The 15066-nt window shown below is 47.8% G+C and overlaps 1 non-coding gene and 1 pseudogene across 1 annotated transcript; both read right to left on the bottom strand.

The window, feature by feature from the left end:
• Positions 1 to 357: 357 nt before the first annotated feature.
• Positions 358 to 430, bottom strand: TRNAA-CGC (transfer RNA alanine (anticodon CGC)). Its single transcript has one exon. It is a non-coding gene; the product is annotated as a tRNA-Ala (tRNA).
• A 4615-nt stretch (positions 431 to 5045) lies between these two features.
• On the bottom strand, positions 5046 to 7835 carry LOC123084656 (LEAF RUST 10 DISEASE-RESISTANCE LOCUS RECEPTOR-LIKE PROTEIN KINASE-like 2.4; annotated as a pseudogene).
• Positions 7836 to 15066: the final 7231 nt, after the last annotated feature.

Raw genomic sequence — 15066 nt, 5'->3', positions numbered from 1 at the left:
CCACTAAGGGTTTACTCCGCTAGATCCTCCGTTATGTATAGGGATCGGTTAGAGTCGCCCTTATGTTTGCTTTGGTCCATGGGATTCATGAAAAGGCTTCAGGGTCAACTCAGCTTTGGCTCCAAGCCTGCAAGCATTCCCAACTGCAGAAGGATTGATTTCCCAAATCAAAAATAATTTGGAACCAAAAGTGGTGTCCTAGTTGTGCCACACCAATGCATCATAGTCAGTTATGTATGTTTCATCTCCTGAAAAGGGAATCGTTATTGCCTAAAAGAAAGGAAATATGAGATATCCCTAAAAATGATTTGTGTGCTAAAAAAAAGAATGGCTGAAATGAAAAACAATAACGGAGAATGGAGGTGCGGGGAATCGAACCCCGTGCCTCTCGCATGCGAAGCGAGCGCTCTACCATATGAGCTACACCCCCAATGTGCATGCTACCTCGGGACGCGTTGTGAATTACTAATTGGGTTTGTTCAATTGCTAATTTCATGTTGTAATCAGTGGGAGCAGCAGGTCCTAATTCCACTCTTATTTCTTCATCCGGCTTATGTTTTCCTCTTATATGCTTTTTTTTTTCCTTTACCTGACCAATAACTAGCCGGATAAGAAAAACCCAGATCCTTGTGTCCAAATATATAGACCCAGGTCGCCAACTAGAACGCCTTGTTATTTTGGTTGCCGAATATTTCGAGACAAAACTACAATGGAGTTGCTAAAATAGTGATTCACCTTTCTGAGTTTAGATACTGACCGCGCCTTCTTCTGAGCCTCGAGCCTTTCTTGAATCTCATGGACCGAAGGAAACGTAAGGTTGGGGCGGAGCCACACCGCGCATGCATCGGTGTAACTCAATCTAATCGGCAGCCGCTTGACAAGCTCACTCTTGTCGTCCACAAAATCGTATCTAAACACGCCGCCCCAATAGGCAAAGTAGGCACTGCTGCTGTTGCCTATATTATCCAGCTGAGGTGTGGAGAAACTAGCCGGAGACCCGAGGAACAAGATGCGGTTGCCAAAGGCTCTGGCCATCCTTGACGACCCACCGCATCTTGCCGCTGCCTTGCTCTTTCTGCCGCGCGCGCACCGTCACCCGCAGTATGTATGGCAGATAGTCGTAGTCGTAAGGACCACTGTTCTCTTTCATCAGGACGGATGCCCATAGTATCTCACCTTGTGACTCTAACATGTAGCTGCGTTCGTGATCATGATGATTGTCATTGTTGTTGTCTGCATTCCACCTCCATGACGCAAGGTCGTCGCTTCCGCCGCCGTTAGTTTGGATTTGGAGGAGGAAGCACCAGAGAGAGTCGGCGGCCCACACCAAGACCTGGCCCTCATGATACATGGCATCGCCTCCTCGTGCCACTATATCCAGTCTCTTTTCCATGACCGTCCATGACGTGTCGCCGGGGCGCATGATAGCCGCCGTGAACTCTGCTTTTCCTAGTGGATTGCTTGCGAAAACTGTAGAGAAAAACGGTGCCATCACCGTAGACGATGCCGCGGAAACTGTCCATGGCCATCCTCGCCTGCTCTGGGAAGGGGGGTAGGTGGTGGGTGACGGCTCCGGTGAAAAAGTCGATGAGTTCTGGCTCGGGGCGAGCGACCAAGAACCAAGCCGCCGTGCCGTCCGCGCTGGCCACCCGGTTCCTTGTTTTTTCCGCGACGGTGGTTGGTTTGGTTGTACCCCCAGCCGGCGGCTGTGGGAGGAGGATGTCATCGTTGCTGCGGTAGGGGTGACAGAAGTCGACGACGGAGTGCACCATGCGGCCGTCCCGCGACGTGAGAAGCCACGGCAGGCACGAGGTCGCCGCAGTCGCAGGGGAGAGCAGCGCAGCCGCGTCGCGCCATGGCCTGCAGACCGCGTGGAAACGGACGATATCGGCGGGGTGTTGGAGCTTGGAGGTGGGCGGAGACTGCGAGGATGAGATCCGGCGGCAGATCGGCCCACGACGCAGGTCGAGACGTGCACGACCCCATCGATCGGATCGGATCGGATCTAGACCTAGTCTTTGTCTTAGTCGATGAGGAGAGAGACGAAGCAGCTCGATCGATCGTAAACTAAAAATTCTGGCCGTATCTCTCTTCCTTCTACAGTAGTACATAATTCCTTCCTCCTACTACTTTGTACTCGTAGACGCGTGTGCGTTACTAGGACTTAAGAGTCCGACTGTCCGAGTATGAGCCAAAGCCCTTGGAGTCCATAACACGGTATCGTTTTCCTATCTTCCTCCCGAAGACAGGAAAAGCCATCTAGCTTTCCGCCGCCAGGGACTCGCACTCCGCCGTCGACTATCTCGGTCGTCGGCGATGTGGGGGGTCGCCGGATCCACGCGTGGATAGTTTTAAGCCAAAATAGCTTAGTTTTTTTTAGGTTGTTCATTGTCTTGGCTTTGGCGACGGCGTTGGCGGCGCTGAATAAAATTTCTTCAGATTCTACTCCGATGAGACGATTGCTTCTATCATTGCGGATGTATTTGGAATCATGTCTGTTCAAGCAAGGATGGTGTGGCGACGACGGCATCCTCGTGGTGGACATGAGTCCTCGGGCTCAGCCATTGCGACGACATCTGCTCCAGCGTCGGCGTGGAGTTTGGGAGGTACTACTTAATTCAGCCTTTTCAACCGAAGCACTTTTAGTTTCTGAATCATCATTCTTTTCATTGATACTATCAATTGGCAATGCTTCTTTTATCTGAGCTAAATTTTTTTCTATTTGTTTCTAGCAGCGAGCGGTAAAATTGGCTTTAAGTTTTTTCTCAATTTCAGCCTACTCCGGATATAATTGCCCCTCGGTGCTTTTAGATTCTTTTGGCAATGACACATGTGTGTTGCCGAAACTTTGAAATTGCGTAGGGGGTGTATAATATGATGTTGTACTAGGTGAAGGCATATGCATTGTTATAGAACCATATTTTTGCTCGTCAATTCTATCAATTAGCAAAGATTCATCTTCTTGCAAAACTCTAGCTCTTATTGCATTATAATCAGGAACTAGTCCTTTATCATGTTCTTCAAGGCAAAGAGCACGAATCTTCTTATTTGGGCTAAACTCTTCAATGCAGCCACCACTACCTCATTTTCTATAATATTGGGCACAACCGCTCCTGTAAAATTTACATTTATTCAGCTATGACCAGGAAGGTATGAAGCCAAATTATGAACATCTATAGTTCTATACGGTGCCGAAAAGTTACTAACAAGAGGTGTAGCATATGATGGTTGAGAGTAACTGGCCGAATAGCTAGAAGTAACATGGCCAATTCTACCATCCATCGGCAAGTTTGGATTGACATATTGCATGTTCGTTGCCGATGAAATAAGAAGGAGAAACACTTTGTTGCATGCTATTAGAAGTTCTAACTTGGGGTGTTTCAAATTGATTAACCAAACTTATCATGTTGCTCATTGGCATATGAATTTGCTGGGTTGCCGATGCATGTGAGTTGGAATACATATGTCTCATGTTACTAGTATCATAAGAAGTTGAAACGTGTAAATTACTTTGAATCGGCCCTTGCACGTAGTTAGATGCATGATTAAAAAAACTAGGGTTGGCCGATAGAGTATACTCATTGAACGATCTAGTAACACCATATGAATTATTTGCATATACAGTAGGGAATTGGGTACTCATATTACCTTTGTAGATTGCAAACCCTAGATGAGGATCTCTTCGTAGCAAGAATGGGCTGGAGACCGTTCAAAGCTTCATCCCCAGCGGAATCGCTAAAAAGTGTGTTCGCACACGAACACGTCACCGTGTACCTCCAACACCGAGGATGATGCACCGCAGCTCACGTCGAAGGAGACCCGTCCGGAAGCGCGGTACGCGAGCAATCCGGCGGGGGCTTTTAAGGACTCGAAACCCCACACACCCGGGAGGGACCCCGTCAGGGCGCGCGGCGGCTATGGGCTGCCCTAGGTCGACCTGATCGCCCCTAGGGCCTCGTGGATCGCCGCCCTGCAACAAAAAGAACAGACGAAGAACGAGGAAGAAGAAGAAGAAGAAGGGATAAAATTAAAGGTAAAAAGTGGTAGATGATTTGCTCGATTGTGTGTTGTTTAATCGGCCGTCACCCATTAGGTATATAAGAGGCGGATGATCTTCCCGTATAAGAAAAGGACTCCAGATCACATCCAAATCTTTGCAAAATTAACCAAACTCGGATTTAGGTAAGTCTGTAACATCAGTTTGGTTTTTAGGTTCCACAGGCCACAAACGACATCGGATGAAGATGAGCCCAAAAGCAAATTTGACCGTTTCAACGAGTCGAACAACTTTTGTGTTGAACATTTGTCGATTCGAGGCATCTTCAAGGCCGAATCGCTCGCGCAAAACAGGCTGTTACTCGCGCTACCCATCAGACACCGTGTCTGATGGGGCGCGCCACTTTTGCCCCATGACAGAGCCGCACTCAGATGGCTGTAACTTTTACATAAGTTCTCGGATTGAGGCGATTTTTATATCAAAATCAACCATTTCGACGAGATGAAGACAATTATTGTACAAAGTTTTCTCATTTGAGGCAGTATTGGAGGCTTAATTGGCCGAATAATACTCTGAATACCAAATCTTAGTACTTTGAGCATAGTTTTGGCCCTCGAGATGAGATCGGATGGCGATGACCCAAACTTCGAAGATGTTCATGTAGACAAAACGGAAGATGTTCATGCTCTTGAGTGTAGGTCATGCATACATATGGAATATTTACAATGCCGAATTTTCATTGCGCTTGTTTAATTTCTGAATGTACTCCATTGCAGGTCACCTTCTCAAAAGAGTTGGAAATCATTGTAGGATTTTTTGGATCCACGTGGCTTATATATCTGCTCAAAGAGTTGACGACCGTTCTAGTATTTCTGAATTCACAGCACTTATCTTCTCAGATCTGGCACTTGTAGAACTTGCATTCGTTTGTACATCCGTATTGTGAACTGAACTTCCACTGCAAATGAGAGATAAGTGTGTAGATCAAGTTAATGCCAAATAATAATTTCCCACAAAAACAACTGAACAAAAATACGGGAGAAATAACTTACACTAGTTCACAGAAGTTTTGCTTTGGTGGCATGCCCAGTTCATCTAAGCTTCTCTCAAACATTTCCAGGACTCCTGTTATTGTAGGGCGATACACAGGTAAAACTTGTACGCACCACAAGCCAATCAAGGTCATCTTTCTTGCTATCTCCACAGTTTCACTTGTTACATCACATGCCTTTAAAGCTTCATCTTGAGCAAAGTGGTCATAAATCCAATCTGGGAAATAGTTTTCGCTGGAATTTTCAACAATTGATTTTACATTTCTCCTGCCTCCAACCATCTCCAACAACATCATTCCATAGCTAAAAACATCTGACTTTGTCGAAACCACTCCGAAGGTTCGAGAATGAACTTCCGGAGCGATGAATCCAATTGTTCCTCTAGCACCAGTCATTGAAACTTTACTCTCTTTCGTATGACACAATTTAGCGAGCCCAAAATCAGCAATTTTGGGGCTAAAATCCTTGTCTAGAAGGATATTTTGAGGCTTGATATCAAAATGGACGATGCGTGTATTACAGCTATGGTGCAAGTATTCGAGGCCATGAGCAATCCCAATTGCAATCGCATAGAGCTTCTCCCATCCTAAAATTTCTTTGGGGCTCTCTGAGTAGATGTACTTATCCAGGGAACCGTTGGACATGTACTCATATATAAGAGCTCGTTTTGATCCCTCCAAACAGAACCCAAATAAGCTAACAACATTAACATGAGAGGTCCTGCCAATGCTCATAACCTCATTCACAAACTCGCTCCCGTTTCCTTTGCAGTCATGCAAGAATTTCACAGCAACCAGACGACCATCATTCAGTCTTCCTTTGAAAACCACACCACAGCCACCTTTTCCAAGCTCATTGTTACGAGAAGATGTTATCTTCACTACCTCTGAGTACATGTACCGTTTTGGAGCTAGAGATCCATACGATGCTATCATGGCCTCATAATTCTTTTCGTTGTTGCTACTCTTCTTGCAAAGGTGAAACCATAGTCTTCTCCCCTTTCTATGCCATATTAGCACATACATACACGGAAAGAGCAAGGTTGCACCTACTGATGTCAAAACTGAGATGAAAGCATATGTTACTTCTTTGTAAACCAAAGGCTATAGTATAGTAGTTATGATTTCCAAGATCATCGGTAGTTTAAATTGCTCTTTATGCAAGAGTGCATGGTGGCAAAAGTATCAACAAGCTAAATTCCATAAATTCGTGTATTATACGCAAACCGAGAGCTCCTTGTTTGAAATTTTAATGTCAGAATGAATTTTCAATGATTACATGCATGGTAAATTTTAAAGTTGCACTTTTGTCATAGAAAACACTAGTAGTGGGCTACTGGTATTTAAATCGTCACATGTGAAAAGATGGCAAAAGTTGTAGCCTACCTATTAGCATAATCTTCGTGATGGTCCTCTTGCTACCTGGAATATTACATGGCATTTATGAGTAAGAACTGTGTCGTCCAATAGTTTTGCCAATGAAATATATGGAAGAAATAAATACACTGCAAGATAGTGAAGAACAGTAGGACATGGATACATATATGACTTTCAGGTTTGAAAAAAAAATACGGGTGTCACATCTCTCAATTCTCTTTTTTGAGGTGTATATATAGGACAAATGTTTCCTACGACCAGGTGTAATTACTCCCATTTTTGTTTCGTATGTTGTAGGTAGTATCTATCATATTGGAGTGTATGTACGCGTAGTATGTAGTATATAAGAATGTTTAGGTAGGTATTATACTACTTTTTAGCATACTCCTTTTTACGTGAAATACATATGTATTTCACAAATATAATAAAAAACTGTTGGTCAACTTGCAAAATTTTCATGTAACTCACTTTGGAGTATCTTGTATATAGTATATGAACATACTCAAAATGATATATTAGTATATATATATATACTACCACATGGTAGTATATAAGATATGGGTGTAGTTACACCCGGTAGTAGTAGGATTTGACCTGTGGTAGTGGCCGGCACAGCTGTGGGTGCCGGCGCCGGCGCCGGTGCGGCCGCCTTGGTGGGCAACAGGAGCATCGCGTCGCCATAGTAGAAGTGGTTCAATTCGGACCTCAAGGTGCAGCGCGGACCAGCCATCCTCCCGCCCTCTACCCCGTCGTGGAACTTGGTCGACCACATGGCCAGTTGGCGTTGTAGGCACCCCTGGCACTCTGGCGGCGACAGGTCTGCCGCGCACTGCGCCGCCGAGTAGATATTGCGGAACCCCGGGTCGGGCCCTACCCATGCATTGCCCCGTGGCGAAGAGCCTGGCGGAGTTGTCCACCGCATACTGCACCGTGGCGCTGAGAAGGCCGGTGACCGCCCGGTTGTAGCCGTCGACGTCGTTGCTGGTGATTTTGTGACCACTAAAGACATTTAGCTCCAAGTAGCTGCTGCTGGGGTCGAGGAAGTCGTGGTTGGCTAGGTGAACGTAGCAGTGGTTGTAGCAGAGGGCCACGTCCCTGCTGCGGTTGCAGGCTGTGGCCGCGTCCCGATCGGCCCCGTGGACACAGTCGTAGCAGTCGGAGGAGCTGACGTCGCCGCGGCAGAGAACCAGGGCCCAGGCAGTGTCCGAGGGAGCCCGAGGCGAATAGGTAGGGCGAGTCGTAGGCGTCCTGGCGGAGGATGCGGAGGAGGTCCACAAGGTTCTTCTCGTATGTGCTGCCTGCCGAGTAGTAGCTGTCTTTGCCGCAGACCGGCCACGGCTGTGCTACGACGAGCGGAATAATTAGTGCGAGGAGCACAAGAGCATGAATTGTCGAGGAGTATCCGGGCATGGCGCGCGGCCCCTAGTTGAACACTGAACATCAGGGAGGAGGAAGGAAGCAAGAGGGAGGGAGGAAGCTGCCGGCCTTGATACTATTTTGTACAACTGGTTTGTCATATCCTTGCGTTCTTCTTCTATTATCCTGATACGTCTAAGTACATCTAACTTAGACGTATCCTTGAAAAAATAATATTTTGTACAAGTTGATGCATGGCCAAGAAGATAAAATCGATGCGGCCGGCCGGCCATTAGTTTTATTTTACATATCCCTCCGTTGCAACATCGTACCCGTCGGGGACTTGTAATGTAAAGCTAATACTATAAGCCATTCATCAGAGACTGACTAACTTGTGGTCACTGATACCAACTATTTGAAACAATCAAGGCTAGCCTGCCGACATAGTACATTAAATTATATCCTTTGCGGTCATTGGGTGAGAACCCTAGCCTCCATCCCCTCCCTTCTCCCCCTCGCGCCGTCTCCCCCATCCTCTCCCGTCGCTGCTGCTCCCCCTCGCGCCGCCTTCCCCATCCTCTCCCGTCGCTGCTGCTCCCCACTCGCGCTGCCTTCCCCATCCTCTCCCGTCGCTGCTGCTCCCCCCTCACGCTGCCTTCCCCATCCTCTCCCGTAGCTGCTGCTCCCCCCTCGCGTCGCCTTCCCCATCCTCTCCCGTCGCTGGTGCTCCCCCCTCGCGCCGCCTCCCTCATCCTCTCCCGTCGCTGCTGCTCCCCCCTCGCGCTGCCTTCCCCATCCTTTCCCGTCACTGCTGCTCCCCCCTCGCGCTCTCTCAGGATTTTACCCAGGTTCGGGCTCTCTCAAGGAGATAATAACCTACGTCCTGCTTTTGATTGTATTGATATGAGGATAGTATGGAGTACATGTATCTACCACGAGATTGTACTTAATGAATATGAGATTGTCTATTGACTAGTCTGGCATCGGTTTATATATGCACCGTAGGCCTAGGGTTTAGTGGAGTCCTTGTCTTGTGCACCAAGTCTTGTGGAAGCCTCCTTGTATTCGGCATGGGCTGCCCGAAGTGCCCATTAGTGAATCATCATGGGGGTCCTCGGCCCGACCCACTGGTCGGGAGACAATGTGGTGAGTACCCTCTATTCTAGGACACCGTCAACCGTGACCCACAATTCAATGCAAGATCCATTCTTGCCCAAAATCCGGTCGAACGAGGCCGGCCTCACAGAGAAAATTATGACAGAGATTATCCGAGTGGATCCACTTCCTCGGGTCCAATGTGTTTCAGCATATGCATACTTGAGGGAGTCCTGGATTAGGGGGTATCCGGATAGTCGGACTATATACTTTGGCCGGACTGTTAGACTATGAAGATACAAGATTGAAGACTTCGTCCCGTGTCCGGATGGGACTCTCCTTTGCGTGGAAGGCAAGCTCGGCGATTCGGATGTTAGATCTCCTTCTCTGTAACTGACTCTATGTAACCCTAGCCCCCTCCGATGTCTATATAAGCCGGAGGGTTTAGTCCGTAGGACAACAACAATCATAATCGTAGGCTAGCTTCTAGGGTTTAGCCTCTATGATCTCGTGGTAGATCAACTCTTGTAATACTCATATCATCAGGATCAATCAAGTAGGAAGTAGGGTATTACCTCCATCGAGAGGGCCCGAACCTGGGTAAACATCGTGTCCCCAGCCTCCTGTTACCATTAGCCTCAGACGCACAGTTCGGGACCCCCTACCCGGGATCCGCTGGTTTTCACACCGACATTGGTGCTTTCACTGAGAGTTCCACTGTGTCGTCGCGTTAAGGCTTGATGGCTCGTCTCGTTGTCAAGGACAACATCACCTCTGGGGGAGCTCTGGCTCTAGGCCAAACTCTTCGGCTGGGCGGCGGCGTCATGACTGCCCGATCGGCTGTCGCGCCGACGATGACTTCTTAGGTCATCAAAAACAGCCTCCACGTCGATTCGGAACTTTCCGAACAGATGAATCCAATGGAGCTCTCCTCCCTTAATGAGCTCTGGGATCGCATCGCCGCTCTGGGCGTCGCTACGGATTATGACCGGATCGGGCTTAAACCCGACCAAAGGGAGATTTACTCTCCACCGGTCACCCATGAGATAGCGGTAGTGGAGGAGCATCGTACGAATTATCCCTCTATCTTGAGGACGAACTATGTCCGGATTCCCAAGCTCTCCGAGCCGGACACCCGCCCGCGAGAGGACATGACCCAAACCCCGAACTTAGAATCAGGCGGCGGGCCAGAAAAATTGGGCAACATCCCGGAGCCCGAGCCGCCAAGCTCAGAAGCTTCTCTGCCCCTGGGTCTCAGATTGGGTCAGGATTCGGATTTAAATCCACCCACCCAACCAGATTTATTCAATATTTCCCGTATCAGACAAGAGCCCCAAGAGACAGTACATCATTACTGGGCCAGATTCCTCCTTGTGATAAACAAGGTCAAGGACTGTCGCGAGGAAGACGCAATCTCACTCTTTTGCAAAAATTGCACGGACAAAGGGATCCTCAACGCTATAAGTCGCCGTGACATAGTACACTTTGCTGACTTAGCGGCCATAGTGCAGAAGTACTGTGCGATGGAAAGCGCCTGGAAAACCGAAACAAACTTCTAGGATAATCCGGCTCTCACTAAACCCTTCGTCCGAACTAAAAGGGTGAACTCTCGTAAGTCACCCGATTCAATTAACAAAAGACCAAAGCCCGCTGCAGGGCGTCTAACCGTATTGGAGGAATGGCTCAATGGGCCATGCAAAATTCATAGCACACCGGATACCATGCCAACACATAGCCTTAGAGCATGTTGGATACTCCAGCAGGTAGCGAAGAGCGGCGAGGATCTCCTCATAAACCATATAGCAGAGCAACATCCTGCCGAAGATAACAATGCGGTACTGATAGTCTTTGAGACTTTCGCCTCAAATAATAGGCGCAAGCGAGCTCATCGCAGTCTCGCAGAAGTTTGCCACGTGGCAACAATAAGTCCGTGGAACGACATGGCTATAACCTTCAATGCCAGTGACGAACCTCAATTCCGAATAGTCCGGGCACCAGCCACTTTGGTCCTTACCCCAATCGTGGACGGCTTCCGGCTCACTAAAGTGCTCATGGACGGTGGAAGCGGATTAAACCTCATCTACAAGGAAACCCTCAACAAGATGGGAATTGACAAAAGCCGCATTGAGCAAAGCAGCACGACCTTCAGGGGAATCATCCCTAGTCGGGAGGCACGGTGTGCAGGAAAAATCACACTGGATGTGGTATTTGGCACGCCGGAGAATTACAGGTCCGAAGAAATTACATTCCAAGTGGCCCCGTTCAGCAGCGGATACCACGCCCTCTTAGGGCGGGACGCATTCATGAGCTTTCAAGCTATACCACATTACGGGTACATGAAACTCAAAATGCCCGGGTCCAATGGAATCATCACTCTAGCTAGTGATCCGGACGTCGCACTCCATGCCGAAAATAAAACTGCCACACTAGCCCTGGAGGCATTATCTGAAGCCCTCGCAGCCGAAGAACTAACAACGCTGCACGCCACAGTGGACAGAGACGACGTGATACTCGACAAGCAACCGAAGTCCACCTCTTTCAAGCCCGCGGACGAGATAGTCAAATTCCAGGTCCACCCAACGGACCCTACAAAGACAGCTTCCATTGGGACACAGTTGAACCCCACAATAGACGCCGCACTGCGAAATTTCCTACGTGAGAATTGGGATATTTTCGCCTGGCATCCTTCAGACATGTCGGACATCCCACGCAGGCTGGCCGAACACAGCCTCAATATACTAAAAGGATACAAGCCAGTCAAGCAGACTCTTAGGCGCTTCTCAGAGCCTAAGTGGCAAGCCATGGGAGAAGAGCTAGCCAAGCTACTCGAGGCCGGGTTCATCAGAGATATAAAAAATCCGGATTGGCTAGCAAACCTGGTAATGGTACCAAAGAAGGACAAATCCTGGCGCCTATGTGTCGATTTCAAAGACCTCAATAAGGCTTGCCCTAAGGATCCCTTCCCCCTCCCTCACATTGATCAAATCATTGATGCCACCACAGGACACGACTCATTGTGTTTCCTCGACGCATACTCCGGATACCATTAGATAAAGATAGCGGAATCTGATCAAGCCGCAACGGCCTTCATAACACCATATGGCCCCTTCTGTTTCAATATCATGCCTTTCGGGCTCAAAAACGCCGGCGCAACCTATCAATGCATGATTCAGACATGCCTGGAGAAGCAAATCGGCAAAACAGTGGAGGCATACGTGACGACGTGGTCATCAAAACAAGACACGTCGAGACTTTAATACATGACTTGAGGCTCACGTTCGACAACCTCCGAACATACGACATCAAGCTCAACCCGGAAAAATGTGTCTTCGGCGTACCCTCCGGGAAGTTGCTCGGCTTCATCGTTTCCAATAGAGGAATTGAAGCAAATTCGGCAAAACTCTGAGCTCTGTCACAGTTGGCTATCTCAACAGACCTCAAGCAGATCCAGAAACTAACTGGATGTGTGGTTGCCTTAAGCCGCTATATCTCCCGATTGGGAGAAAAGGCACTTCCTCTTTATCGCCTTCTTCGACGCACCGAACACTTCGAGTGGACGGATGCGGCCACGGCCGGACTGGAAGAAATAAAGGCCCTCTTGGCAAGCAATCCAGTCCTGACCGCGCCAAATACTGGCGAACCTATGCTATTATATATAGCCGCAACACACCAGGTTGTAAGCGCAGTGCTCGTCGTCGAACAGAAGCGGACGGACACAAGTTCTCGCTCCAAAAGACGGTATATTACGTGTCCACTATCCTCACTCCATGCAAATCCCGATACCCACACTATCAAAAGATAGCATACGCGCTCTTCATGGCATCCAGGAAGCTACGACACTATTTCCAAGAGTGTTCAATTACGGTGGCCTCCGAAGTACCACTCAATGACATAATAAATAATCGCGACACCACGGGCCGGATTGCTAAATGGGCTATCGAGCTCCTTCCGTTCGACATAACATACAAACCATGATGAGCCATTAAGTCGCAAGTACTAGCTGACTTTGTCGCTGAATGGGCAGAAGCCGAACTCCCTAAAGAGTACGGTGCGTACTCCAATTGGATCATGCACTTCGACGGCTCTAAAATGCTGGCCGAATTGGGAGCGGGTGTTATCCTGACATCCCCCACCGGAGACACGGTCCAATACGTACTCCAAATATTATACACAGACTCCAACAATGCAGCCGAATATGAGGCTCTGTTGCATGGTCTTCGGATGGCAGTCTCTATGGGCATTCAATGCCTAGAAGTGCGCGGGGACTCGAACCTCGCAATATCACAAATAAATGGGGACTTCGATGCCAAGGATCCGAAAATAGCGGCCTACCGTAATGCCGTCCTCAAAATGTCAGCTCGGTTCGAGCGGCTCGAATTCCACCATGTGGCCCGAGAAAACAATCAAGAGACAGATATCCTCGCCCGCATCGGCGCTAAACGCGACCCCGTCCCACCTAATATCTTCTTGGAAAGGTTGTTCAAGCCATCCGTGGTATGGGAAGGGGAGACCGGCAATACCAGTCCGGCTTCGAACACAACCCCAGATTCTGAACCATCTGACGTAATCGGAGGCTCTGCCTCCGAAATAACACCTTCGGCCCATGAAATCATGGTTGTCATCGCCCTGTGGACCGAGCCCTTCTTGGCCTACCTAAATAGGCAAGAGCTCCTCGAGGACTGATACGTCTCCAACATACCTATAATTTTTGATTGTTCCATGCTATTATATTACCTGTTTTGGATGTTTATGGGCTTTATTTTATACATTATTATCATTTTTGGGACTAACCTACTAACCGGAGGCCCAGCCCGTATTGCTGTTTTTTTTTGCCTATTTCAATATTTCGAAGAAAAGGAATATCAAACGGAGTCCAAATGGAATGAAACCTTCGGGAGCGTGATTTTTGGAACGAACTTGATCCAGAGGACGTGGAGTGCAAGTCAAGAAACAACCGGAGCCTCCACGAGATAGGAGGGCGCCCCCCCTGTAGGGCGTGCCCATGTCTCGTGGGCCCCTCGGGCATCCACCGACGTACTTCTTCCTCCTATATAAGTCTACGTACCCCTAAAACATCTAGGATCCACCTGAAGAAATATTTCCGCCACCGTAACCTTCTGTATCCGCGAGATCCCATCTTGGAGCCGTCGCCGGCGTTATGCCAGAGGGGGAATCCACCACGGAGGGCTTCTACATCAACATCCTTGCCCCTCCTATGAGTTGTGAGTAGTTTACCACAGACCTACGGGTCCATAGTTATTAGCTAGATGGCTTCTTCTCTCTTTTTGGATCTCAATACAATGTTCTTCCCCTCTCTTGTGAAGAACTATTCGATGTAATCTCTTTTTACGGTGTGTTTGTCAAGATCCAATGAATTGTGGGTTTATGATCAGATTTATCTATGGATAATAATTGAATCTTCTCTGAATTATTTTATGTGATTGAGTTATCTTTGCAAGTCTCTTCGAATTATCGGTTTGGTTTGGCCTACTAGATTGATCTTTCTTGCCATGGGAGAAGTGCTTAGCTTTGGGTTCAATCTTGCGGTGTTCTTACCCAGTGACAGAAAGGGTTGCAAGACACGTATTGTATTGTTGCCATCGAGGATAACAAGATGGGGTTTATACCATATTGCTTGAGTTTATCCCTCTACATCATGTCATCTTGCTTAATGCATTACTCTGTTCTTATGAATTTAATACTCTAGATGCATGCTGGATAGCAGTCGATGTGTGGAGTAATAGTAGTAGATGCAGGCAGGAGTCGGTCTACTTGTTGCGGACGTGATACCTATATACATGATCATGCCTAGATAACGTCATAATTATTCGCTTTTCTATCAATTGCTTGACAGTAATTTGTTCACCCACCGTAAAACTTATGCTCTCGAGAGAAGCCACTAGTGAAACCTATGGCCTCCGGGTCTATCTCTTATCATATTTGCTTTCAATCTACTTTTATTTGCATCTTTATTTTCTGCATCTATATTACAAAATACCAAAAATATATTTATTGTATCATACTTTCTCTATCAGATCTCACTTTCGCAAGTGGCCGTGAAGGGATTGACAACCCCTTTATCGCGTTGGTTGCGAGTTCTTTGTTTGTTTGTGCAGGTTCGTGGGATTTGTTGAGGAGCCTCCTACTGGATTGATACGTTGGTTCTCAAAAACTGAGGGAAATACTTACG

Source organism: Triticum aestivum, chromosome 4A, assembly GCF_018294505.1.
Source record: "Triticum aestivum cultivar Chinese Spring chromosome 4A, IWGSC CS RefSeq v2.1, whole genome shotgun sequence".
Lineage (NCBI taxonomy): Eukaryota > Viridiplantae > Streptophyta > Magnoliopsida > Poales > Poaceae > Triticum > Triticum aestivum.
The sequence above is the reverse complement of the archived record's forward strand: the minus strand, read 5'-3'. Positions and strand labels throughout refer to the sequence as shown.